Consider the following 25,142-nt stretch of genomic DNA (forward strand, 5'->3'; position numbering starts at 1 on the left):
TAAGTGTGTCCTCAGTTTATAGGTCTCTAAGTGTGCTAAACAACACTAATACATATTAGGCCTATTGTGGATTATTATGGACTATTGTGGCAGTGGATTATTGCTCTGAGTGGATTATTGTTAACTCTACTGAGTTAGTTGCAGTCTTACTTTACCACATATATTAGAATATTTATTGTGACAATATCATTTGAACGAAATTTGCCTACATTCCTACAGTTTAGTTATGTTTTTGATGTATTACTTTGTTTTATTCAAAATAATCATAATAACACAAATTAAAGTAAATTTAAAGTAAACTATGCTATATATGACCGTTAGTTCTGCCAACAGAATATAGGTCATACCTGGCATATGTCCTTGTTGCCCTAGGAAAACCAACAAATTGACCTTATGTGGTTACAGAGAGGATTGGAGAGGGGTAACAATGTTTCCAGCGGCACTGAAAGCTCTCTCCAACAATGAGCTTGTTGCGCAATTGCACATGTACTTGGGGGCGTCTTTGGAGAACAGAGGAAACCTACCCTGGTTATACAAACCACCAGGTAGGTGGTTCTGCGGTGGAGTCAATGGGTTCCTCCTGAAGGTAGCGTGGGAGTTTGGTATTGGCTCAAGCTCTCTTGGGTATGGTTGCGCAGGTGGTTGACTGTGACTTCAGCAGGTCTCCAAAAGTTTTCTTTTTCGCTGCTGGTGGCAGCGCCTCTCTCCACAACAGCTGGCATATTGGCACCGTTCCCTCTGTCCTCAACATCTAACATCTCTTCAGTCAGTGCTTATTTTGTCTCTGTGTCATCATCAAAATGATTTGGGCCACCAAGCAGGCCGAAGCCAAAACTTTATGTAGGGCAGCTGGTTTGTACTTCTCCTCGAGAACACTGCACACCTCATCTGATGGTTTCAAAACATCTTCAGTCAGGAGTTTCAGGATGGGTTTAAAAGGATAACACAGTGACATACTGTAGTTCTCGCCAGACAGCAGATAAGCAGCAGGCTTTAACACTGTGTTCACCGACTCCAGGACTACATCGTCCTGCCAGCTTGGAATGAGAAGTTGATGCCGCCGGTCATCCAGAACTCTTTTAATAGCCAGGGTTTGCTCCAAGACTCTGTCCACCATTTTCTGTTTGGTGCCCTATATCGTAGCACAGTCCTACACAGTAAGAGTAATGAGTGTTAAATTATCTAACTGAAATTAGCCTGGCTACATCTGTTTAGTAGCTTTGTTTCTTTCCATCCATCCATCCTTAACGAAAACATTTTTTAAACCATCCCAGCAAGCCAGCAACTGATAGGTATCTAACTCAACAGTCAACAGACTGCAACGCCATATTAAATGTTTCCATAGACCTGTATAAATAAATTTGAGGCTGCATTTTAAATGATTATTCATTTCAATATATTTGTAGTAAGCAAAAAAATACATTTATATAATCCCAGCAAGCCAACAGAAAATGTGCGACAGAATGATAGCATATTGGCCACCATGCTGTATTAACTGTCATTAAGTGTTTGTATAGGCTACCTGTATTGAGGGATCTGAACGAAGCCTAAATGACAATTGTTTTATTAAGTATGAACTTTATACAATTAAATCATAATTTTTGTAGTTTACCATTATGAGCCTGTGCTGCAGGATTTGGAGCTTCGCTAGTGCTTTCGCCAGATCTCTCCTCTTTAGCCAGCTTTGAGAGAATGCACCCACTAAGGTGTGGCACAGGCCCATTGCTCGGGCTGTGCGATCCTTAACGCTTGCCATTGCGTTTGTCACTTCCAAGTGAAAATTATGTCTGAAGCAGTTCAGCCACGGCCAGCTCAATTTCTTCACTGCTGCAACAATGTTTACCCCGCTGTCTGTCATGACACAGACCAGCTTCTTCTCATCCAGGGACCACTCATCAAATGCCCTGGGGCATAAACACTGTTTCTAGGCAACGTCATTTAAGATTCCAGTCTGCGGTCAGATAATCACAGTAAGACTCATGTAAGGAGTCATATTGACTCTTGACCACATGTCAGTGGTGGCAGAGAAGTAGTCCACATTTTTTAGTTCACTTTGAACCGATGCCCTGACTGTGTCGTACATTTTCGGGACAGCAGTTTCTGAGAAATAGGTTTTGCTGGGCAACTCGTATTGTTTATCAAATTTTTCAAGCATTGACTTGAATGCCGGTCTCTCCACCATGGATAACGGCACCATCTCCTCAACCAGATACTGTGTAACAGCACCTGTAAGGCATTTATGCCTGTCACTTTCAATCTTGTATTTGGCAACTCTGGCAAAGGCTTCACCGACTCCAAGCTGTCGGCTGGATCCGGCATGAGCTGCTCCGTGACTCTGTGCTGGAGGGGGGCAGCTTCACCTCGATAGCTGGATGGTAATGTGCTTGGTGAGACCTCAAATTCGATGCGTCTACTCATTTAACAGCAATTCTTCTGGCGCAGATTTTACAAATTGCTTCATCTAAATTAACTGGTTCTCCTTTTTCATTTGGCCGAAAGCCGAAATGCTTCCAAAGGGGCAAAGTAACATTCAGTTTAGGTGCCAGTGCAGTTGCCATTGTTTCTGTCTGAACATGAAGTGAGTTTTTTTTTTTTTTTTTTTTTTTTTTGAGGACTTCACGTGCATTTATAACGGTGGCCTACCATGCTCCGAGGTTGGCTTGTTAATATCGTGGTAATTCTTTTTTGCATTTACCCTGACAGCCCTAGCTCTCAGAACTTTTGTGGCTTCTAACTGAATCTCTTTAGTTTCTCTCGTCCTGTTTGTTCTTTCAAACATCTGCTGTGTTTTACCGTTTCGTCAAGTTCGCTTTCAGCTGTTGAGTGACCGAAAATGCAACATTTCCTGTATTGCTGCTTCATAGGAAAAACTTTTAAATGAGTAAATAATGGCGGGGGTTTTTTTGTAAAAAAGTTATACGAATTGAATCTGTTTGTAACTGAATAAGCGGAGCCTCTTTGTTAGCTGTGATTCTTTGATAGCACTGTGCGGATCAAGACAAGCACATCATCAGTTTAAGACACACCTTCAAACAGGTAGCCCAGTTCTGATGAAAATGCAAATCCCAGTTGCGCTGGGCTGCCACGCCGAGTCAAAAAATGCCATGGTTTTTTTTTTTATAAAATTAATCTTTAAAAGGTTACAAAAATAGCCATCCAAATAGCCTTTAGAGAACCTTTAAGGAACTGTTAGGGAACATTGCCTGAGGGTTACCTGTTTGCTGGGCGATCTCATAGGCCCTTGTTCCAGTCTTCTGCTGCTCCCCTCGGGGTCATCCTCCAGAGCCGCTCTTTGCTGCAACTGTAGTGTCTTTGGGCTTGTTAGGTAGAGCAGACAAGCCGGATGGTGGAGCAGCAGCAGTGCAGCCTACCTAAGTAATCCAGCCTGTTTGCTGTGGTGGAGGGGCAAACTGGCTCATAATAATTTTTAAATAGTTTAAAATAATAAATAATATATCTTTTGTTCCCATACCACCACAACAGTCCTTGCTCCAAGTCCAAAGTACCAAACCTTCCCCAATGCCTGCTACATCTGCTTCTGAAAAAAAAGTACTCTAGAAGGTGCATACCAATGCTTGCAGAAAGAGTGGTCAGTACAGACTGCAGACAACAGGAAACAGCCAACACAAAGACTGAATCCAAATATCCACCCTCAATACTTCTAAATATTTCTGTATTCTGATGTGGTTGAATATTATTTCTAGCCCACAAGATTCAGGTAATGTTTTACACAATTACCTGTTCTACAATGTCATGTCCATATTGCAATGAATTGTGGGAGATTAAATCAGTAGTAATTAAGTCCAGTAATTCTGCAGCCCAAGCAGAATCCCTGGAAGAATGCAGAATGCAGAAAGTCCGCTTGAGGACCCTTGTGGACTGGATGAAATGTGAGTTCGGACAGCCCTCATGACTCGCAGACTTTGGATGCAACCACGGGAACAGTGGTTCCCTACAGAAACTGTGTCAAAATATGAAAAGTTAGAGACAATCAATGTGCAATTAGATTAGTTTGGATTATTTTTATCCTATATTGTGTTCTGTTGTTTAGATTTTTCTCAGGAAAGTTGTTTTCCCTTGTAGTTGGTTGAGACTGAGCTTATATTAAACTTTATGTACTGTTGTAGTGCAATTAATGACTTGTTTCATTATTTTATATGTTGGTTATTTTCTTGATCAATCCATTTGTTCTATATTAAACATGCAATTAAACAAAGCTCAGAGTGAGAGCTTCAGATGTCTCTTGTCTGACCAGCAGTAGAAACCTCAAATTTCTTCAGGTCTGTGTAGCTCTGTGTGCTGTTCCACAGACTCTAACTTCCCTCTCCTGCTGTAGTCACAGGTCAACATGTGTGTGTTATGTGACCAAGCTGACCTGACATGAGCAGCTGGAGTGCGTTGACCTTGCTGGGGCACCGGATTTGACTAACTTTGTGTCCAAGGAAAGCTTTCCCTATTAACAAATTTCCCATTTGAATCTATTAGGGGTGATCTCTAGATGTCTTGCTAGGCCTGCGGGTAGTGGCCTCTCTGTGAGTCAGTGGTAGAGGTGCTCGGCTTTACTGCAAGTTGTTTTTGATGGCCTGGTGTCGATGAAGGCCTGGCTGTTTGTGGTGATGGAGGTTTGTTGTTGGCTGCCCCTGAGACTCTTGAGCTGCTCCTGTAGGCTAAGGATGGTTTGCTCTCTCAGGTGAAGCTCCTCTTAAATCAGTTCTCTCAACAGAACTGGTCTGTACTACTGCAGTTCCTGCAGCTTCTGCAAGAAAGCCATCAACTCATTCCTAACCTGGCTGTCTCTTACTACCAGGTGGATTAGTGGCCGCAAAATACACTGCCTGGCCAAAAAAGTCCCCACCTGGATTTAACTAAGCAAATGGGTGAGAGCCTTTCACTAGATAATTACTGCAGTGATTAATATGTTTCAGCTGGCAACAAGTTATTTAACCCTAACTGATGCAGTGAGTAGCTTCTTATTTCTTAAAAACCCATGTCAGGAGACATATCCTGTGGTCGTGGAAAAGATGTTACTCTGTTTCAGAAGGGTCAAATTATTGGCCTGCATCAAGCAAAGAAAACAACTAAAGAGATTGCTGAAACTACTAAAATTGGGTTAAGAACTGTCTAGCACATTATTATAATATGGAAAGATAGTGGTGAACCATCATCTTCGAAGAAGAAATGTGGTCAGAAAAAAAAATGATCGTGATCAGATATCACTTAAACAGTTGGTAAAATCAAATCGTAAAAAAATCAACAGTAGAACTCACAACTATGTTTAATAGTGAAAGGAGGAGCACAACCACTTATTAGAGAGGCTAATCAGAAAAAAAGGCTTCAATTTGCTAGGGAGCATAAAGATTGGACTCTGGAGCAATGGAAAAAGGTCATGTAGTCTGATGAGTCAATATTTAGTTTCCATTGGTGGGTGGAACTTCGGCACCCCATTGCCTCTGATTGGCTAGTGTGCTCTATCAATTATATTTGTGCTGTGTTCTTCAAAATAAAGGTTCTCGCGTACGTCTCGGCCTTTAGACAGTGCAATGTTAACACAAATATATTGCGACAGACAGACGAGACTACGTTATGATCGCAGACCATACTTATATTGGCGGTTATGACGGCCTTTAGCTTCATTATAGCTTCATTATGCTCTTACCTAGCGGTGCCGCACATGATATTGTTTTATGACCTTCAATGACAATAAAAATGTTTTTCATATCAAATGAATGACCTTTCATTCATTTTTGAAATGTTCTGCTGGTGCATGGATTATAAAGTAATGCAAGTAAAATAAAACTAACCCGAGACATTAGGATTTTTAATAAAAATGTTAAAGTCTGGCTGAAACAAAATCAGAGCTGTATGAATTTTTAATGGGTCATGACTTGGTATGATTTTAGATGTATTGTACATTTTATTGTATTGGTATGTAATTTTGATGTCTTTTTTCTTACCTTCTTTCTTTTACTAAAAGCCTAACTAGGGACGGGAGTTGGAAACTAGCATTAGCTATAATCTCTGTATGCAGAACATCAGTCACATTGACTTGTTTGTAACGAGTGGAAGTGTTACTATGTTAACCTGCATTGTCCCTATCAAATAAACTAAATTAAATTTAATTAAATTAAGTGTAGCAGGTAGAAAGTGGCAGTCTGGTAAAATGTCCCTCACGAGTAGCCACACCTTACTTCCAGGTCTTAATTGACCAGCTGGACCATCATACATAAGTCGTGGCATGTCGATGTTCTCTCTCTCTCTGCTACTTGGTGCATGACCGTGTCAGCGTGTGTGAGTCTGCTGTCCTGGTCCAGCTTGGTGCCGGCTTCTCCCCGCTTCTCTGTGACCGTGTCAGCGTGTGTGTGTCTGCGGTCCTGGTCCTGCGCAACGGTATATGGAGATTGCCACTGCTGTTTTGTTTTGCTTAGGTTTTGCTTTTGTTTTACTTAGGTTTTGTTTAACCTGTTTTATTTTGTTTGTTTAGTAGTTTTCTTGTATAGGTTGTTTTTGTTTTCTCTTGCTTAAAGTTAACTTCTTTTGGTTTTCCCACCGAGAAGTAAGAACTAATAGAGCTGCATTGTTGTATTTTTAATATTGAAAGTAATGTGTTTTCTCTCTCCCTTCACACCCCCCTTGATTTCGTGTGCTTGGTAATTTTTTGCACTTCCCTCACAATTTATAGTTGATTCCCTTCTTTTGGTTTGGTTTTGCTGTGTGTATGTGTGTAGGGCACTGGAGTGAGGTGAGTACTCTGTCCCAGTGTGAATTGTCCCTTTACTCTCTGCGGCCTCGGCCACCCATCCTCAGCACTCTTTTACAGTTATTTTAACAATAGCCCTAATAAATTGTTCCTTTTTTTTTGTTTAATATTATTAATTGATGTTGGCAGCTCTTTATAAAGTTGTGATCTTGGTCGGAAACATCCTTGTCTCTATCCATCATTTAGTTAACTGTATCAGAAAAAGAATCTGTGGCATCTGTACTGGGTTGACTGAAGTATTTAAAGGACCAGTAAGATCCAAAGTTGTTAGTGAGATCGCGGGCCTTGCCACGGTCCGGTCACACAAGAGAAAAAGATAGCCTAAATAAATAAATAAAATAAAGTAATGCAACAGCATATTGTATTGACTGTTAATGTGCAGCTGATAGGCTAAAACGCAACATGTCTGTTTTGAAAATGAGAGTACTATAGTACGTTTTCTGAAGGATGCACTGTGAACAGTGATGTCTGCTCTCAATAATTTGAAATATCACTGGCATATGGCATGTGGCAATGGGAAGCACGCCAAAGGTAGTTGCAAAAAATGACCAGTGAACCTTTTCATCAATAGGTTTGTTCTCTCAAAAAATAAATAGAAATATGGATATGCTTACAGCCACAACACACCGAGACAGTGAGCTTCATATGGAGCAACTGTTGTGCAGTAAAACTTTCCTTGACATCTCATCCAGATACTATCAGTTAGAATCAGGCTCCCACTTGACTGTAGCCCCCACAGCTGTGATCACATGGACCCACTTGATAACAGGCAAAACACACTCACTGTAAATCTGCAGACTGGTTAGAGATTCATCCTACCAGATATGGTTGAGTAAAAAGAACCTCCTAGTTTTCAGGTCTACTCAAGCAGACTGACTATATATGTACTTAACCAAATCCCTGAGTAAGAAAAAAAAAATATGATTTAGCACAATTATGCCTGTAGCTGCTATCCATGATGTTATCCATCATGCTACCTGATGTGATTTTGAAATTCAGAGAGGCCCCCCTCCTATTTGCCCTTGCTATTGAACCATTAGCTATCTGGTTGCGTCAGGAGGCGGGGTTTGAGGGCATCACCCGAGCAGGGAAAGTCCACAAATTATCGTTGTATGCTGACGATCTCCTTTTATACATGTCAAACCCGGCCACCTCTCTTCCTGTGGTTCTCAGCATTCTCGACAAATTTGGACTATATTCAGGCTATAAACTGAACCTACAGAAGAGCGAACTTCTTCCTATCAACTCTCCGGCCAAAAATATACCCCAGACCTTTTTCCCTTTCAAATATACTACAGACGGTTTTAAATATTTGGGGGTGTTTATCACCAATTCAATTAATCAACTTTTCTCCAAAAATTTCTCTCCTCTTTTTGAGAGATGTAAATTAGACTTTGACAGGTGGGTTTGTCTCCCTTTATCCCTAGTAGGTCGAGTTAATTTGGTTAAAATGGTTGTTCTACCCAAGTTTTTATATCTCTTTTCACATATCCCCATCCTTATTAAGAAGTCATTTTTTAGATCACTTGATCAATTAATAAGTTCTTTTCTCTGGGGCAAAAAAACCCCGCGCATCAGGAGATCAGTGTTACAGCTCCCCAAAGCTCTCGGTGGCTTAGCATTGCCCAATTTCTTACATTATTACTGGTCCTGTAATATTCATAAAATCTTATACTGGATTAAAAACACAGCAGATGACATGTGCCCTGCATGGGTGGATATGGAACTTGCATCCTCTTAACTCTCTCTACACTCCCTGGTTTGTTCTCAGCTCCCTTTGACTGTTTCTAACTTTACCTCAAACCCAGTGGTAATTAACTCTGTTAGAATCTGGATTCAAATTAGGAAAAGTCTAGGCCTCCATAGGGCCTCGGCCCTCTCCCCCACTGTAAACAACCACCTGTTTCTACCCTCTTGCTCTGATTTAACCTTTCGGACCTGGTTTGACAAAGGAATAACTAAATTAAAGGACCTTTATAACCAAGGGATTTTTATGTCCTTTTCTGAGCTCTCAAAGAAATTCGACCTACCTAACTCCCATCTGTTCGGCTTCTTTCAGATTAGACATTTTATTCAGAATCAGAACCCCAAATTCCCCAGCCGTCCCCCGGAAACTCTGGTAGATTCTTTACTGGCTCTTGATCCTGGAAAAAGTCAGCTAATTTCTAGCATCTATAGTCTCATCAATTCTACTATTGATAGCCCAGCGTCCGGCCCCAAAGCTTCCTGGGAACAAGAGCTCGGAATTACGTTACCTGATGATTATTGGCAACAAGTCCTTCGGTTGGTTCACTCCTCTTCAATATGTGCAAGGCACAGCCTTCTCCAGTGTTAAGTTGTGCACAAGATTCACTACACTAATTTGAGGCTATCCCGTATTTACCCTAATGTAATTGACTTATGTAATAGGTGCAAACAATCTCCAGCTGACCATTCCCATATGTTCTGGTTCTGTCCCACGCTTGCCACATTCTGGTCCGAAATTTTCAAAACCATTAGCATAGCTTACAATATTACTATCACTCCTGAACCTTTATTGGCCTTATTTGGTACCCCCTTGCACCCTATCACCACTAAAGTCATGCAGACTGTTATGGCCTTTACCACCCTGTTGGCTAGGCGACTCATACTTCTTAATTGGAAACATGTTCAACCTCCTTCTCACAACAGGTGGGTGAAAGAGCTGTTATTGTCCATTAGACTTGAAAAGCTTAGATTTTCCCTCAATGGCTCCTTAAACTCATTTGAAAAGACTTGGAGACCTCTCTTAACCCATATTGAATCCTTGACATCTCTGCCTGATTGTGATGACTGAGCCCCCCCCCCCCCCCCCCCTTTTTTTTTTTTTTTTTTTTTCTTTGCTTTGTGTATGTATTTATTGTAAGTATTCTGGGGAGGGAGGGATAAAATTCTGGGGAGGGAGGGATAAAAAGGGATAAAAAGGTAAAGGAAAATGGTCAGAATGGAAGTCAGCTATGCCACATTGCGTTGTCATGTTTTTGCCTGTGAAATTGCTTCCAATAAAAGAAAGTTAATAAAAAAAAAGAAATTCAGAGAGGCAATAATATCTAGGTATGTGTATTAAATAAAATTGATTTGAGTCTCTGTATGTTTGTCTGTGTTAACGCATATTTAAATATACAATTGACACAAATATTCAAACAGTATTTGTTTTCAAACAGTAACAAATTATGTCCACGGACCTCCAGGTACATCATGTTCAGGCACTTGTATTCATGCATATCTTCTGACAATGTCTATTAGGTCCTTAATCCCATTTTGAAAATGAGCTGGTTCATTATTAACAGCGCTGTCAAAGAGCTCAGAAATGTCTGAATAGTGCCGTGTAAACTCTTGTTCAGCTGCTGCCTGGTACTGCACTGTGGAAAATGGGTTTCTGCCAAAAACTGATGCTCGTGTCAAAGAGCCCACTTCCTGGTCATAGCTGTCTGCAGCGGCCTCGGGCAAAAGATCTGCAGGTAGTTTCTTCGGGCATCCACCCAGAGCCAGTTGATTGGGAATACCCTTGCCTAAATGAAATAAGCAAATCAAAGCAAATCATCAGGGGCTATGGTTTATGAAATATGAGTTACATATTATCATCATACGTAACTATGCACCGCAAGTAATGTTTAATCCTGGACTGAGCAATGTTGGAAAATTCAGATCTCACAGCATCTTTACCAAATATCAGGTAATGTCTGTTTATAAAATGTATCAGTTAAATACAATGCAATCTCTAACAGAATAGCTATAATGTAATCTAATCAAGGCCTATTCTCTACATTAAATTCCACACATTTCCTTTGCCCTGGCTGGCAGCAACACAAACCACACGTTAGGGCCCTCTGTCCCTGTGAATCAGATACAAAGTTATAGTTATGGTTACGACTTTGTTGTTGTACTTAGGGAGGTTATTTGTAGGTTTGATGTGATTGAATGCTTCACCAGTGCTAAATTTGTCACCTTGACTGTATGTCTGAGACTACAGCTATTATACTGTGTGTAAATGCGTAGTGCACATCATTTAGTAATTGTAGCTCTTAAGGAAATGCGAGAATCCAAATAACTTAATTTAGAATGCTGAATGTCTCACATTGTGTAATTGTTACATGCATGTTTCTTTGTTATTGTGGCAGAGCGGGTTGCTCATTTCTTTTTTTTTGTATTTGGGGTGTACTACTTTAGTGTGGCTTTCCCCCTACTTCCTGCCCACTGTGTGTCACCGGTCTGGGAGCAATCATCCTCTTTCACTTTGGTTACGGGGGCGGCGCCCTGAAAATGATATGTGGGCGAGGATCATCTGATTCAGGTGCGCGTCCTCCTACCTCTTCTCAGTAGTAGACTTCGGCATCTGTAGCGTGGCTTGGTCTGGCGTGGCTGTGGCGGCATTCATGCAGCGGTGAGGCGCAACGGGACAGTTTGGTACTTTTTCATACCCTCAGGTAAGTTTCCCAACAATGTTTTTCGTAGCTGTGCATCGGTAGCTTGCTATGGTGTCTGATGCGCTCTCTGCTTGCAGCAGAGTCGGCCTGTCATCTGGCTGGAGGTTGAGTGGGGGGAGCGTTGTCCCGGCAGTGTGTGTGTGTGCGGTGTTCCATGCGCCGCACGGCGTTTGCTCCCCTTGGGTTAAATTGAGTTTGTCTCCATTTCACATTGTCAGGTATGTCTCCTGGTTGTATAGCATGGCGCATTTGTTATGTAGCAGCATGGCTGATGTATTCTTGATTTTGCAGTGGTGTTTTGCCGACCGAGGTCGGAAGTGGGGGAGCGTGGCCTCGAAGCTGGCACATACTTTTCCGTGCATTGCATGGCATTCGATCCCTACGGTAGGCTGTCTCATCTGTTTCATGCTTCTGTGTACATGTGCCTTGTCCAGCTGTTTCTAAATATGACTTTGCCACCTCTGATTGCTGTTAACAGTTAAAGCTGCATCGTTGTGGTGTACCCCTCCTGTGCCGGAGCCCTGAAGCCTCCACGTCCCGCTAGCCGCTCATCTGACGAAGCGGGCCCCTACACCTTGCATGGACCTCCTACTGCTGTTCTGTCTGGGTTGTTTTTTTCTTGTTTTTTCAAAGCTCTCGTTGTCATTTCGGTGCTTAATAATTGTTTTGTTTGTTTTGTTTATTTTGTGAGTGTGTATGAGTGTGTGCAGGCCTTTTGCCTGGTACAGTGAACCCTGCTTTAAAGGTCCTATATTATAAAGCTTTTTCAACAAGTTAACATATGTCTATGAGTTGCAGAAACATGTTTTTGAAGTTGTTTGCTGGAAATAGCTTTTAGGAACAGATTCTTGCCTTCCTCTATTACCCTCTGTTTCAGTCCCTTTCACAGTGTGCTGTTTCTGTCTATGCAAATGAGCTGCTGCTGCTCATTACATATAAATGAGCTGCTGCTCATTTGCCCACGCCACACTCATTACCACGGTAACGGGGAGTGTCAGCGGTAGGCTCTAACGTAGCACTTGAGCTACACGTGTGAAAGTAGCGGACATGGCAGCAATGAACAGACCTAGCTCTTCAGTAGTTCAACCTTACATGATCGAACCTGAATCAGATCCTGAAGAAGGAGGGGAGGCTCCTGCAGAACCTCAGACTCAGAATTCAGCAGGACGCTTCTGAATGGTTAGTCAAAAAATGCCTTTCTATTTTTTTGGGAACTTAGCTAGCGTCTATCTCTAGAAGCTATGCAATTATATAGTAAGCCTACACTACAGTTTTATGTAAACTATATTTTGCTTCTTCTTCACAAAACGTGAAGTTATGTCTTGCAAGTTTCAAGGTACCAAATTGTCATCCAGATGTGTTCGCATTGTAAACTTGAGAAAGCCTAGCCTAGCACTACTGGCCATTCACCTCAGGCTGAGAAAAAGTACTAGCTAGCTAGAGCACGGTCGTTCAAATCTAAAACATGGATGCTATTATTGCAGGGCTCTAGAGTGCGACCTAATAGGTCGCACATGCGACCTAATTTCAAAATGTGCGAGTTAATTTTCAAACAGGTCGCACCGGTGCGACTTGGAGAGGACCCCCCTTTCACTACCCTCCTCAGCCGTGACCGTGCGGACGTGTGGTTGATAATAAATATAATATATACCGTATTTGCACCAGCCAAAAATGCATAATAAAGAACGAAAAAAAAAACATGTATAGGCTAAGTCGCACTGGAGTATAAGTCGCATCAAATTTTTTGGGGAAATTTATTTGATAATATCCAACACCAAGGATAGACATTTCGGGCTCTATTTTCATGACCATCAGCGCACTGTTGGGGGCTTTAAACAACGTACATTTCTGCCGGGAAAAACGAACGATGCGCTTCCACAGAATAGTAATAACAGCATGCGCATGTCACGAAAGGCAATTTAAAATAAAAATAGAATAGAGAACAACAGGCTGAATAAGTGTAGCCTGCGTTATATGACGCATAAACAACGAACTGAGAACGTGCCTGGTAGGCTATGTTAACGTAACATATTACGGTAGAGTCATTCGACTAAATATAGCATATATAACATGCTACAACCAAACAATCAGTGTCACTCATAATCACTAAAGCCAACGAAATCTTCTTCCTCGGTGTCACTTCTGAACAACTCCGCCAACTCCAAAGGTAGACAATGCGCCGATTCCTCTTCTACCGGTAAGTCAGTCAATCAGTCCAAAGTGATGACTGATTTAAAACTTGTGATTTGTCTTGTGGATTATCTTACAATTGTTTCGTTTACTTTGTAATTTCAGCGCATTTTCAACACGTTTTTGTTCATGACTTTTGCCTCAAATAGAAAGAAATTTTTTTTTTTTGTCCCGAAGCTGAACCCTTAATTCGACATGAACGACTTAATCACGACATGATCAGATTTATTTTGTCACTTTGATTTTTATTTGATCAGTTGGTTTCATCACTCTACTTGGCCCTTTGCAGAATATCCTACACCTGGTCAAGATCATGCTGGTGCTCCCAATATCTTCAGCGATCTGTGAAAGGGGCTTCTCAATCCGTGTATCATTCGTTCATTCGTTTTTCAAAATAAAACCAAAAATAAGAAAACGAAAACACAATTCCTTTTCTCAGTATTCGTTTCCTAAACTAAAATGAAAAAACGGATAACGACTCGTTTTTTTCAGTTTTCGATTTTATGCTCAAATGAATAATGGAAAAAACGGATAACGAGCGTTTCCCGTTTCATGTTGCAAGCATTTGGTACCTACACCGGAAATTACCGTCACCCGGAAGTGGCCTGGAGCAAAGCTAACGTTAGCAGAGCCAGTCAATTCTCTGTTGGTGTTGAGCACAGAATCTTCTCACCGACATTTCCGAGCACCTCTGAACACCGAACTGCTGCAGCGTGGTAGAAATCTCGGCATGCGTTTTACCATCCTCAAAAAGCTGTCCAATTATATCTGCATGATCCTCAAGTCCTGCCATTATTTTTGTTTTGCGCGCCCTCGCAGTACAGAGACAGAGACGGTCACTTCCGCTTCCGGCTCATTGAACTTTTTTCAGATCAAAATGGGATAAAACATGAAACGGGAAACGCTCGTTATCCGTTTTTTCCATTATTCATTTGAGCATAAAATCGAAAACTGAAAAAAACGAGTCGTTATCCGTTTTTTCATTTTAGTTTAGGAAACGAATACTGAGAAAAGGAATTGTTTTTTCGTTTTCTTATTTTTGGTTTTATTTTGAAAAACGAATGAACGAATGATACACGGAACCTTCTCATCAGTAAACAGAATCAAGTCTGATGCTAGGTCAAGCCTGCATACTGATACTGTTGAGGACTTAATCCGAATTAGTGTTGAGGGTCCAAAACTGGAGGACTATGATGCTGAGCAGGATGTTAAGGTCTGGTTCTCCCAGGGAAAGAGGAGCAGGAGGCCTAACTTTAAGAGTTGGCCAGAGTACATGGAGTAAAGTCCTCAGACTGTCCCATGTCTTCTTTGGTAGCATCATGTCATGTTGCACCTGTTAAATAAGTTAGTCTTATGTCTTTACATGATGTAATGTAAAATATTATTTTGTCCTTTGATTTTATTTTTCTTTATAAGAAGACCTTTTGTCAGCTGTTCATGTTTAATCAGTTGTGATTAAAACATTTTACAAATGTCAAGCTTGGGTCATTGTCAATCCTTACGTCATATCAAGGCAAAACTATGGTATAGAAATAAAAACTATCACCGGCATGATACGTTTTATTAATGTCACACAACAAAGAAAAATAAGGTGTGCTACCTAATTTATTTTTGTGCTACCAAATGAAAAGCTAGGTAGCACCAGTGCTACCTGGGAAAAAGTTAGTCTAGAGCCCTGTATTATTGGTAGCAAATACTGGTATACCAGGTTTCTCTTTAGCTTTATACATGCATGAATCATCATTTTTTTTATTTGTTTGTTTAGGTGCACATGTGGAAATTGTGCAACAATGCCGTCAGAGCCTGAGAACATATGCTGCCAGGAGGTGCCACAGGTAACATTATCTTTACCTACACTTATGTTTGCAATGTATGATTGCAGATAACATGCCACTGCAGATTCTTACCTTATGTTATGCATAACAGGTTACAAGACAGCTGCAGCAGCTGGATGAAAGGCCTCCATGCATGATAGACCATCCAGGTTTAGAACCTGTCTGCCTAAATGTGTTCTCGCTGCAGAACGTATGCAACATTTACAGGGCTGACTACGGTCCTTTACAGCTACGGGGGATAGAGCAGTGAGTTTTATCTATAATAACCTGCTTAACTTCACTGTTCATACACCATAATAAACTAAATATAGTCAGACAATGCCACCAATTCAGATCGTATTTTTTCTTGAACATATAGCCAAGTATTTCCTAAGCAAATACTGTATATTACACATGAATTCACATGAAACATTTTACAGATACAATAAACATTTATTGACTGCAGTCATTGTACATAGAAATACAGTATAAGTGAAGGATTCACTGAATCCAAATTAGAAAAATGTGAACACAGATGTTGACATTATAGAACCTGTTGACTAACAATGTTCAATTTCCTCAGTTGTTACAGGTATTTAGCCTATAGAAGTTTCGTGAGCTGGTGCTGGGGCTTCCTTGGGCGGAAGATACGGGTAGTGATCCCATCATGTGTTGTACTTCGGATACGTCGGGAGATTCCTGACGCCCAGGGAAGATACAAAGGCTTCAAACACCCCGTTTTCAGGTATTTAAGTTAGTGTTTTTTTGTTTATTTATTGTGTTGAAAGTACCGTTGCAGTACTTTGTGTCATGTACAATATAAAAGTTTATTTTTTTGAGTGGAAAAAATAAATTAACACTTACGGAATGTCGCCTCAGTCTTCACTGGTTTGGCTCTGTACTCCCCCTTCCTGGACTTTGGAAAGCTCAGTTTGAAAAGAGGATCCCCTGATGATGTGGTGGCTTGTCCTCTATCAGCATTCTCATTGTAATGCAGTGCAGCCAGGTAGAGTCTTGGACAGTAAAAAGAAAATCAAACATGAACACAATTGCAAGAAATGGGCAAATGTTCTCAACAAGTAATCACAGTTTAATTTACCTGCACAGCATTCCCAGATATGGATAGACCACGTTTTTTGGAGCGAACCGCAGGATAACACTATGGAACGCCTCCAAAGAGGACGTCTGGTGGTGGGGACTCAGTTTTGCAATGTCCTTCAGGACTGTCTTTTTGGTCAGCTCCTTCTCCAGGTGGTAGAAAGCAGGAGTTGCTGAAAAACAAAAACATTATATATTACATCATATCATATTATTGGTAATGACCGTAATTGCAGCTAATCAATATAGCCAAACCAGCTGAATGAAACAAACCTGCTGAGAGCCATTTACTCTTGTCCCTTGTTCTGCAAAGGAGGTCTTTTAGACGGTCGCTTTATGGGTGTTGAGGTTAGAAAAGGCAGTGGGGCTGTGAAGGGATCAGTGGACGTGCCAAAATCCTTGCAGGACACAGTAGCCTGGACAGCTGTAACAAAAGTATATTTTTTATGATAACAGGGCATTCTTAGGAGTAAAACATGACAGCACTGTTACAGTATAAATTCAAGCACTAAAGGCTGCATGCAACAGCTCATTGTTACACTTGATCAAAAGCAATTTGCAATCTAGAACACTACACACCTTGACTTCTGTAATGTGAATGAAGAGTCCTAGAAGAGAGTTGTGTGCAAACACTGCGCCCTTGAGGTGGCTCAGTCTGGCAGCCAATATCCCTTGTAGTGCTAGCAAGTAACTGTAATGATGTACTGGCCTATATAAAAAAAAGAGAAGCGACATCAACTTTATCTTACATGTATAGCTATGCCAACAGCTAAATAAAGCATAAAAAAGGATCACTCATACATAAACTCCAGGAGAAGAAACTCATTACACAGAACGGTTGAGCTTGGAGTGTAAATTGTGCTGTGATGTAGTAGTCAATGTTGCCCTGGGCTATGCTAACATATTCCAGTTTAGAAAACATTTCCAAATGCATTATTTCACAAATTCCCGAAACTTAGACCCGGCGGAGGGTGTGTGTGTATGTACTGCTTGACCAACTGGGTCTCTAGGTTTGCATGTGGAGACCATGCTGATCGCTAACTAGAAGCTAGCGGTTAGCGTTAGCTTGTAAGCTCGCGGTTAGCGTTAGCTTGTACTATGTGGCGAAACACTGCTTGGTTAGTTCGTGTAAAATTGCAAAATAAACACAGCTAAATATTTGTACATTCTGACATTTCCCTAGGACATGCATTAAATAATTTGGAAGAACAGAAACGTACTAGACAGATTGATTTTACTGAAACACTAACTTGTGGTGTGGTCAGAGAAGCTAGCGGTTAGCCGCTAGCCTTACCTTGTTCTCAATGGCAAAACACACACTACATCACGCACGAGTTCACCCAAATCTACAAAAGAAACACAGCTAATTATTTGTATACTTACATGTCCCTCGTCTGCAGGTATTCCACGCAAAGTTGGAACTGCCCCACCGTTTAGAATAAGTCTCCCGACTACTCCTGCCTTGTACTGACCGAGGTTGGAGAAACAGTCAGCCTCGAAGTGGTTAGCACACACAAACAGTTTTTTGCCAACTGTAGCTGGGACATTGCCTTCAAAAATGAATTCAAGCCATGCTGCTCTTTTGTCCTCTGCGGCTGGGACACGATGAAGTGTTGTGTGCTCGTCTTTACAGCCGACAACAGAACACTCCTTGCGCTTGGCCATGGTGCTTTCGATAGCGTAATGGCGGATCTCCAAGACGGTAATGCTCTACCTGGTGGGTGGAGACTGTGGGTGGGAATATTCAAATGACCAGTCGTCGACGTCGACGACCAAAGCCAAATTTGACTCGCTCATCTGGAAACTGCAGGCAAGACACCATCCAAAATCTGTATCTCACACAAAAAAGCGCAGATAGTCTTTTTTCAAAGATTTTATGCGTGTGGCAGCACCATATACCAAAATAATACCCCAAATCCCAGAAAAAGTGAGTTTTTCATAATATGGGACCTTTAAACACTGTGCTTTCCACTGATTGGTGGAGAAATTGTTATATAGTGTGCTGTTGTGCTCTTTCGCTAAGTTGTTTTTGTTTCGTTTTTTCTAAATTGATCAAACCATGGGTTCAAGTGTGTGTGCGTATGTGTGAGAGTGATATTTAGAATCCAGTGTGTGTGTGTATTCTGGGCTCATCGTATTGTGCAAGTTCCCCAACTTTTATTGCCTGGCCTAATAGTTGTCTCTCTCTTTTGGACAGGAGCTGGTGGTGCCACTGGTGCAAGAGACTGGCTGATCCCAGTGGCGGCGGCCCCTCCTCACTTTCCTGTACAGTAGTGCACTTGAGTGTGAACAATGTGTGTGGTTTTCACGTGTGGTGTAGCATAAGGATCCTTCCCTTCTCCCTATCAGCAAGTCATCTCTGCCTGTACCTAGCACTTTATTGACAACTTAATCCTCTTTCTAAAAGAAAGAAAGAAAAACATTATCAAGAATAAAATTTGTATTTTGTGGAATCACATCAGAGCCAGTGTCTTTTAAACCTGTGTCCTTTTGGTAGATTAGAAGATATAGTGATATACTTAGATTTCCTGGGGGTGAAATTCCTCTAGGTGGCGTTGTTGGCTGTCAAATTCTATCATGTTATTAAATTTACTCTCGTAGCATTTCCACATTATGTAGTACTCATTTAGGCCTTTTGTTAGAGTGCTATAGAAAAAAACATAACTGTCAAGCCTCATCATCGTCCATTGCTCTCATCTCTTGTGCACAGGGGCAATAAATGTGTTATGGTTTTGGTTTTGTGTGTTCTGTTTCCTGTTTTATTTTGTAGTAGTTGTCCCCTTGTGTTCTGTTTCATGTTTACTTCCTGTCTTTGTCCTTTTTCCCGCCTGTGTGATTGCCTGCACCTGCCCTCTTGTGCCTCATCTGTGTCCTGTTGTCTCGTTTGTCTTTCCCTGCCTCCTGGTGTGTTTCTCAGCCTATCACCTATCAACCTGTTCTCAGTCTCCCCTCACCTGATCTTCTCCTCCCTCTCTCCACCTGTTCCTCATTTCCCTCGTTTGTGTTTGTATTTAAGCCTTTGTTACGGCCCCAGCCCGTGTGTGTGTGTGGTATGTATGGTGTGTGGGTGTGTTTTGCAGGTGGCTGCTTGATGGCTGACTGGGAGCACCTGTGTCCAGCTCTCTGATAGGCCTGCTGATTTAAACCCCTGCTGTGAGCTGCCTTGCTCTCGCACTCTTCCCGGGGACCTCCATCCTGCTGCACATCGTCCCGTTTTGTTTGCACCTGACAACATGCACCTCACACACAACATAGCACCCAAGCACCCTCATACACCACTGACATTCACTTCCACACTCCATCGTACCTTTCATGTGCAATCTCGACAACAAAGAAGCTTGTATTGCTCCACATTGCGCTGTTTTTTCAATGTTTTGTTGCGGCCTCAGAGCCAGACGTAACAAAGTTGGGGGCTCATCTCGTCCATTTTAAGTGCCGGGCGTTTAGTTGGTTTGTTGCCTTTTTGGTACATAAGTTCGTCTCTGATGTTTTGTGTGAGCGCAGTAATTGGGCATCGCAGTCTGAGTAAGTGGCGGCGCGTGTTCAATGTGGTTGATTGGTCTTGAGTGACGTCGGCTGTGTGCGGTTCCCTCGGTGGGGATTCCCTAGGTAAGCTGTGACGTATTTCTCCATTTATGGTGCTGGTTGCGCTCAAGGGCGTGTGGTGCATTGGCGCGCATGCGGTTTGTGCGTCGGGAGCAGGTGTGTTTGTTCGGGAGTTTTGTCATTCATTCATGCAAGATGGATCTTGGCGGAAGCGGAGAAAGGTGAGTGTTGGACAAGGTGTGTGTGCATTGTTTTGTCAGAGTTTTTCTTTGTAGGTTTAGCGGCGTCTCCCCGTTGGGATTCGTCGGTGGGGGGTTGTTAGTGTTGGGGTACGGTGGTTGAGAGCTTCCCTTTCCCTTTTCCCTTAATTTGCTCGGGAGCAAAATGAAAAAACATTATGACCGTGGGGTTGAAAATCGTGTTTTTCTCTCAGGAGATCAGGTCCTTGCTCTCTTGCCCATTGTAACATCTCCCTTTCAGGCTAAATTTTCTGGCCCTTACTCTGTGGTAAAAAAGTTGTCTGACCTGAATTATCTGATTGCTACTCCAGACCATAGATCTTCTACTCAGCTGTGTCATGTGAATTTATTGAAACCATATTATGCTCGTGTGCAGGAGTCCAGTGAGGAGGTCCAGCTGACAGACGTCCATCCTGCCTGTGTGTCTGTTTCTCCATCCCCTATGGTGGCAGAGCAGGGAGGGGACGGCGTACCAGGCCCTGATGATGCTGTACTCTATGGCCGGCTCAAGAATTCTGAAACTCTGCAGAATTTGGATGGTTTGTTTGGCCATTTGGAGGTTTCTAGACGTGCACAGTTGGTTAGTTTGATTAAGAATTATGCATGTTTGTTCAGTGATACACCTACCCGCACACATTTGACCGAACATGATATTGATGTGGGAGATTCTAAGCCCATTAAGCAGAAGTTTTATCATGTTCATCCAGAGAAGTGCAAGTTTCTTGATGCTGAGTTTAAGTATAAGTTGGAGAATGACATTGCGGAGCCGTCCTGCTCCCCCTGGGCCTCACCTTGCTTGCTCGTTCCAAAGTCGGATAACACGCCCAGATTTTGTTCTGACTTCCGTAAGGTAAATAGTGTCACAAAACCAAATTGTTTCCCCCTCCCCCGTGTGGAGGATTGCGTCGACCAGGTTGGGTCTGCTAAATTTGTGAGCAAATTTGATTTGCTCAAGGGATATTGGCAGGTGCCGTTGTCTAAGAGGGCGAGAGACATTGCAGCGTTTATTACACCCACGGGTTTATATTCCTATTCAGTCATGCCTTTTGGTTTGCGCAATGCACCGGCGACCTTCCAATGCCTGATGAACAGGGTTGTGGGAGGTCTGGAAGGTTGTTCGGTGTATTTAGACGATGTGGTCATTTACTCTGATGCATTGAAAGGTTGTTTGACCGCTTGGCTCACGCACATTTGACGGTGAACCTGGCCAAGTGTGACTTTGCAAAGGCCACAGTTTCATATCTGGGTCGTGTTGCGGGCTCAGAGCCAGGCGTAACACCTTGTTTTCTGTTCAGTCTTTGTTGAGTCATTGTCGTTGCTGGTGTTTGTGGAGTTCATTTGTTCCCTGTGGTAGTGTTAGTTATAGTCAGTTTATGAGTAGTGGTTTTGTTTGTTTTAAGTCTTGTGGTGTATTTTCCTTTTGCTGAACCGTCCTGTGTTTTTACTGCCTTGGAGGTCATTTTTGTTATTAAATACTTTTGAGCTTCACTGGTGTTCAAGTCTGCATTTGGGTCCACTGCCTCACCACTCTCGAACCATAACAAAATGGCTTAAACTGAAACCTCCTACATTCTTCAGCATGGTGATACGCAATCTCCTGTGAGCCAATCTTAGACAGATTAAACACTAACCTTGGATCCTGTGTGCATTCCAGGACTGGACCATCCTGTCAAGCCCAATTTGAGCTACCTGACAGGTAAGCATGGACACACAATATCGTGTCATGTCTTCCAAGTTCTTCCTGGTCAACAAGGTGGATAAGAGCGCCTTTCAGTGGGTAGTTTACCCTGTTGTCCACCTCTGGCCACATCCTTTCTACTGTATGGTTCTGTCATTTTGAAAGAGAAAGCTTCATTGTTAAATGATGTTTAATGATCACAATTACTAATCTGCACCTAATGGTGACCAGTCCGAATAAATCAATTTTCAATGACCATAAAGATCAAGAACCCAATTAATACAGTAAAGAGCACACTATAATTAAGCAGAATAAGTATACAAATTAGCCATTTCCTTCCTGAGGTTTGGCTTTGTATTTTTACATCAGGTCACTTTTGTTGTTGCATCAGGTTGAAAAATACTGACTGTCAGAGGAAACAGCTAGTCTTCCAGAGAAGATTGGTGAGTAACATCACTATGACAGACAACACAACACATGTTGACTGTGTTTGCATGTATGGCTGCCTTTCTGCGTTATTCCTGTAGCCTGCCAATTTCTCCTGCATGAAAAGAGTTAAGTAGAACTCTTTTCCATGGTCTACCCTGATTTGGTCCCACATTCCATGCTGTAAGGACCGCACTTCTACAAAACAGCAATACAACAGCATTTATCAACACAAGTCATTCGTTCAACAATGCTTATGTTGCTGCAATTTTCAACATGAGCTAATGTAGCGATTTGATCAATTAATTACTTCAGTTACCATAAATCAGCTGATGCATTTTATTTTTACTGAACAAATGGCTAACATTGTTAATTGATTAGTAAAACAATGTCTGCTCTTAATTTTCTAAGATACAATAACGGAGCACAGCACAGAAAGTTCCTGTAAACCTCTTGATTTATGATCAGGTTGTTTTTCACTGGCATGGTGGAGTGGCTGACAATTTTGGAGGAGAAACCATCAATAGAAAGGATATGGGTCACCCCAAACATTGCCAGTTTTTCATTTTAGTCAATATGCAATTTGTGACCTATGTACTCTGCATTGTATGGCACTGGATTTAAGTTTCTTGATCTCTGAGGAATTAATAAAGAGCAAACAATTACTTTTCACAGGGTATTGTCACAGTAATCTACAACACAAGGAAATCTATTAGCTTTTAATAACACCTACATGATAACGAGCTGCATGATATGGCTGGTTAATGTTGGAGGACGCGACCAACGCGTCCCTCTGATGCTCAGATTCCTTTTGAGGCCAGGTAGCCAGTCATCATCGTTCTTCCATATGCCGATCCGGTCTGAAAAGTAAACATGAGAAATCCTAGTCAATAGGTCTCTTTTGAACTGTATATTGACTGACTCTATTCTGAGTGTAAAGTCAGCTTGTGGGTAGCCCTCAGGTATCAGCTTGGGTTTTAACGTTTTGACTACACTAACTACACAGTCAGTCTCAAGTGTGAAGTAGTTTGGATGAGAGGTTCTTGAGAAAGATGTAAGCAGAAAAGAGGCCAAACAAACCGTTACGAACAGGCACGTTTCTCCTCACTGGTAAATAGCTCAATTTTTCCAAAAAGGTTACCAAGTTTTGTAAAATATATCATATATCCACAGTACAATGTGGATATCAATCATAACAATATAATCCATTTTATTGTCTCAGCATACCTCATTAATTGCTTGAGCAACCTGGACTTCCAGTTGGGAATCCTGCACCCGCTCTCTGCCTATGCCATTTTGGGTGCAAAATCGACAAATGTTTGTTTTTAGATAACCCTCTAGTCAGTCCACATTCAAACTGGAGATGATTGGATATCTCTTGATCAGAATAGCCATGCTTTATCATACTTTGTATTACTTCTTGGTAGGGTAACAGACTGGACTCCGTTTTCATCAAGGCTGTGGGTTTTCAGGTACTGTCATGCACAAAAGCAACCTACAAGTAAATCGAGCCAAATGAATTGCGTTGATTGGCCGTGGCCTTAACGTAGGTGCGCTATGTCCTCTTTTTTCCCCTCCATCTATCCCTGCAGGATTGGCGCCTTTTTTTTTTTTAACAATATCTTTATTGGCTTTTTTGATACATTGACATTACAGTGTTTGTGACAGGGAAAGTACAGAGATTGTCAAAGCCCTCCCTCCCAAACCAACCCCTACCAGTCTTCATCCTTCCCATCCCTCCCCAGCTAGCCTATCGCTTATCCCACAAAAAAAGAAAAAAAATTAAAAATAAATTAAATTAAATTAAAAAAAAAATTAAATTAAAGCAGTGGGTTACAATATATAGGCAGTAGCAGACAAGACGTCAACAGACAAAACAGTGGTGTACAGTCTGTTCCTCAAATACATCATGTTAGGAAAAGTTATCTGATACCTGTTGCTGTTACACCATTAGTGGTCTTTGCCCAGCTGACCGTTTGATGCTTCTAAGTACCCCTTAAAGCCACTCCAACATTTGTCAAAAAGATGGGGCTTTTTTTAAGTTGAACATAATCTTTTCAGAGGCCATATATGAAGCAGTTTTTTTCAACCACATAGAGACAGTAGGAGGGTCCTCACTCTTCCATGATATAGCTATGCATTTGTTTCCAGCAATCAGAGCTAGTTTGATAAAGCGTATATTTTTCCTCCTGTTAATAGGCAGGGCCGATGAGTCTCCTAACAAAACCAATCTTGGCGAGTGAGGGATCTCAGCTCCTGTGATCTTGTTTAGTGCATCCAAAATATAGCCCCAGTATTGTCCCAATTTTGTACAAGTCCAAAACATATGGATGAGGCTTCCCGTTTCTTTCTTACATCTAGGACACAGTTCTGAGATCTTGTGGAGTCTTTCTGGTGTAAAGTAAATTCTGGATGAGATTTATCTGTAAAAGTTTGTGGCGGCTATTGTAGGAGAAATTTTGAGCTCCCAGACAAATTTCTTCCCAATCACAGTCTTCAAAAGTGAAATTAAGATCTTGCTCCCACTTAACCCTGGAGTTAGGGCTGGGCGATATGGCCTAAAAAAAAAATCTCCGATTTTTTTACAAAAAATCCGATTTACGATTTAAATCGATTTTTTCCCCCCTCCACTTAAAAACAATTTGCAGATGACAGAGAAGTTGTTGAAAACAAGTTTTAATTTTATTTGATTTTGATTTTCCCTTCTGGGGTTAAAAGGAAATCATGAACAAGCCAAAAAGAGATGGCAAGCCTTACCTGCCATTGTAAACAGTGACAATGTAACTTTCAGTAAGCTTTATCTGTTTCAAACTGACTAAATACCCCCTCAAAATAACTTACATAAATAAGTAACACAAAATTATAAGACTTTTTTAGGTTGATAAAGTGCAAACAAAACATTTACCTGAACATGTTTTGCATAGTAAAAAGGTGCCTGAGGTATCCAAA

At 41.5% G+C, this 25,142-nt stretch overlaps 1 pseudogene; it reads right to left on the reverse strand.

The window, feature by feature from the left end:
• Positions 1 to 9,986: 9,986 nt before the first annotated feature.
• LOC141012897 (uncharacterized) lies at positions 9,987 to 23,646 on the reverse strand (annotated as a pseudogene).
• Between the last annotated feature and the right edge of the window lie 1,496 nt (positions 23,647 to 25,142).

The sequence above is a fragment of the Pagrus major genome, chromosome 18, assembly GCF_040436345.1.
Source record: "Pagrus major chromosome 18, Pma_NU_1.0".
NCBI lineage: Eukaryota > Metazoa > Chordata > Actinopteri > Spariformes > Sparidae > Pagrus > Pagrus major.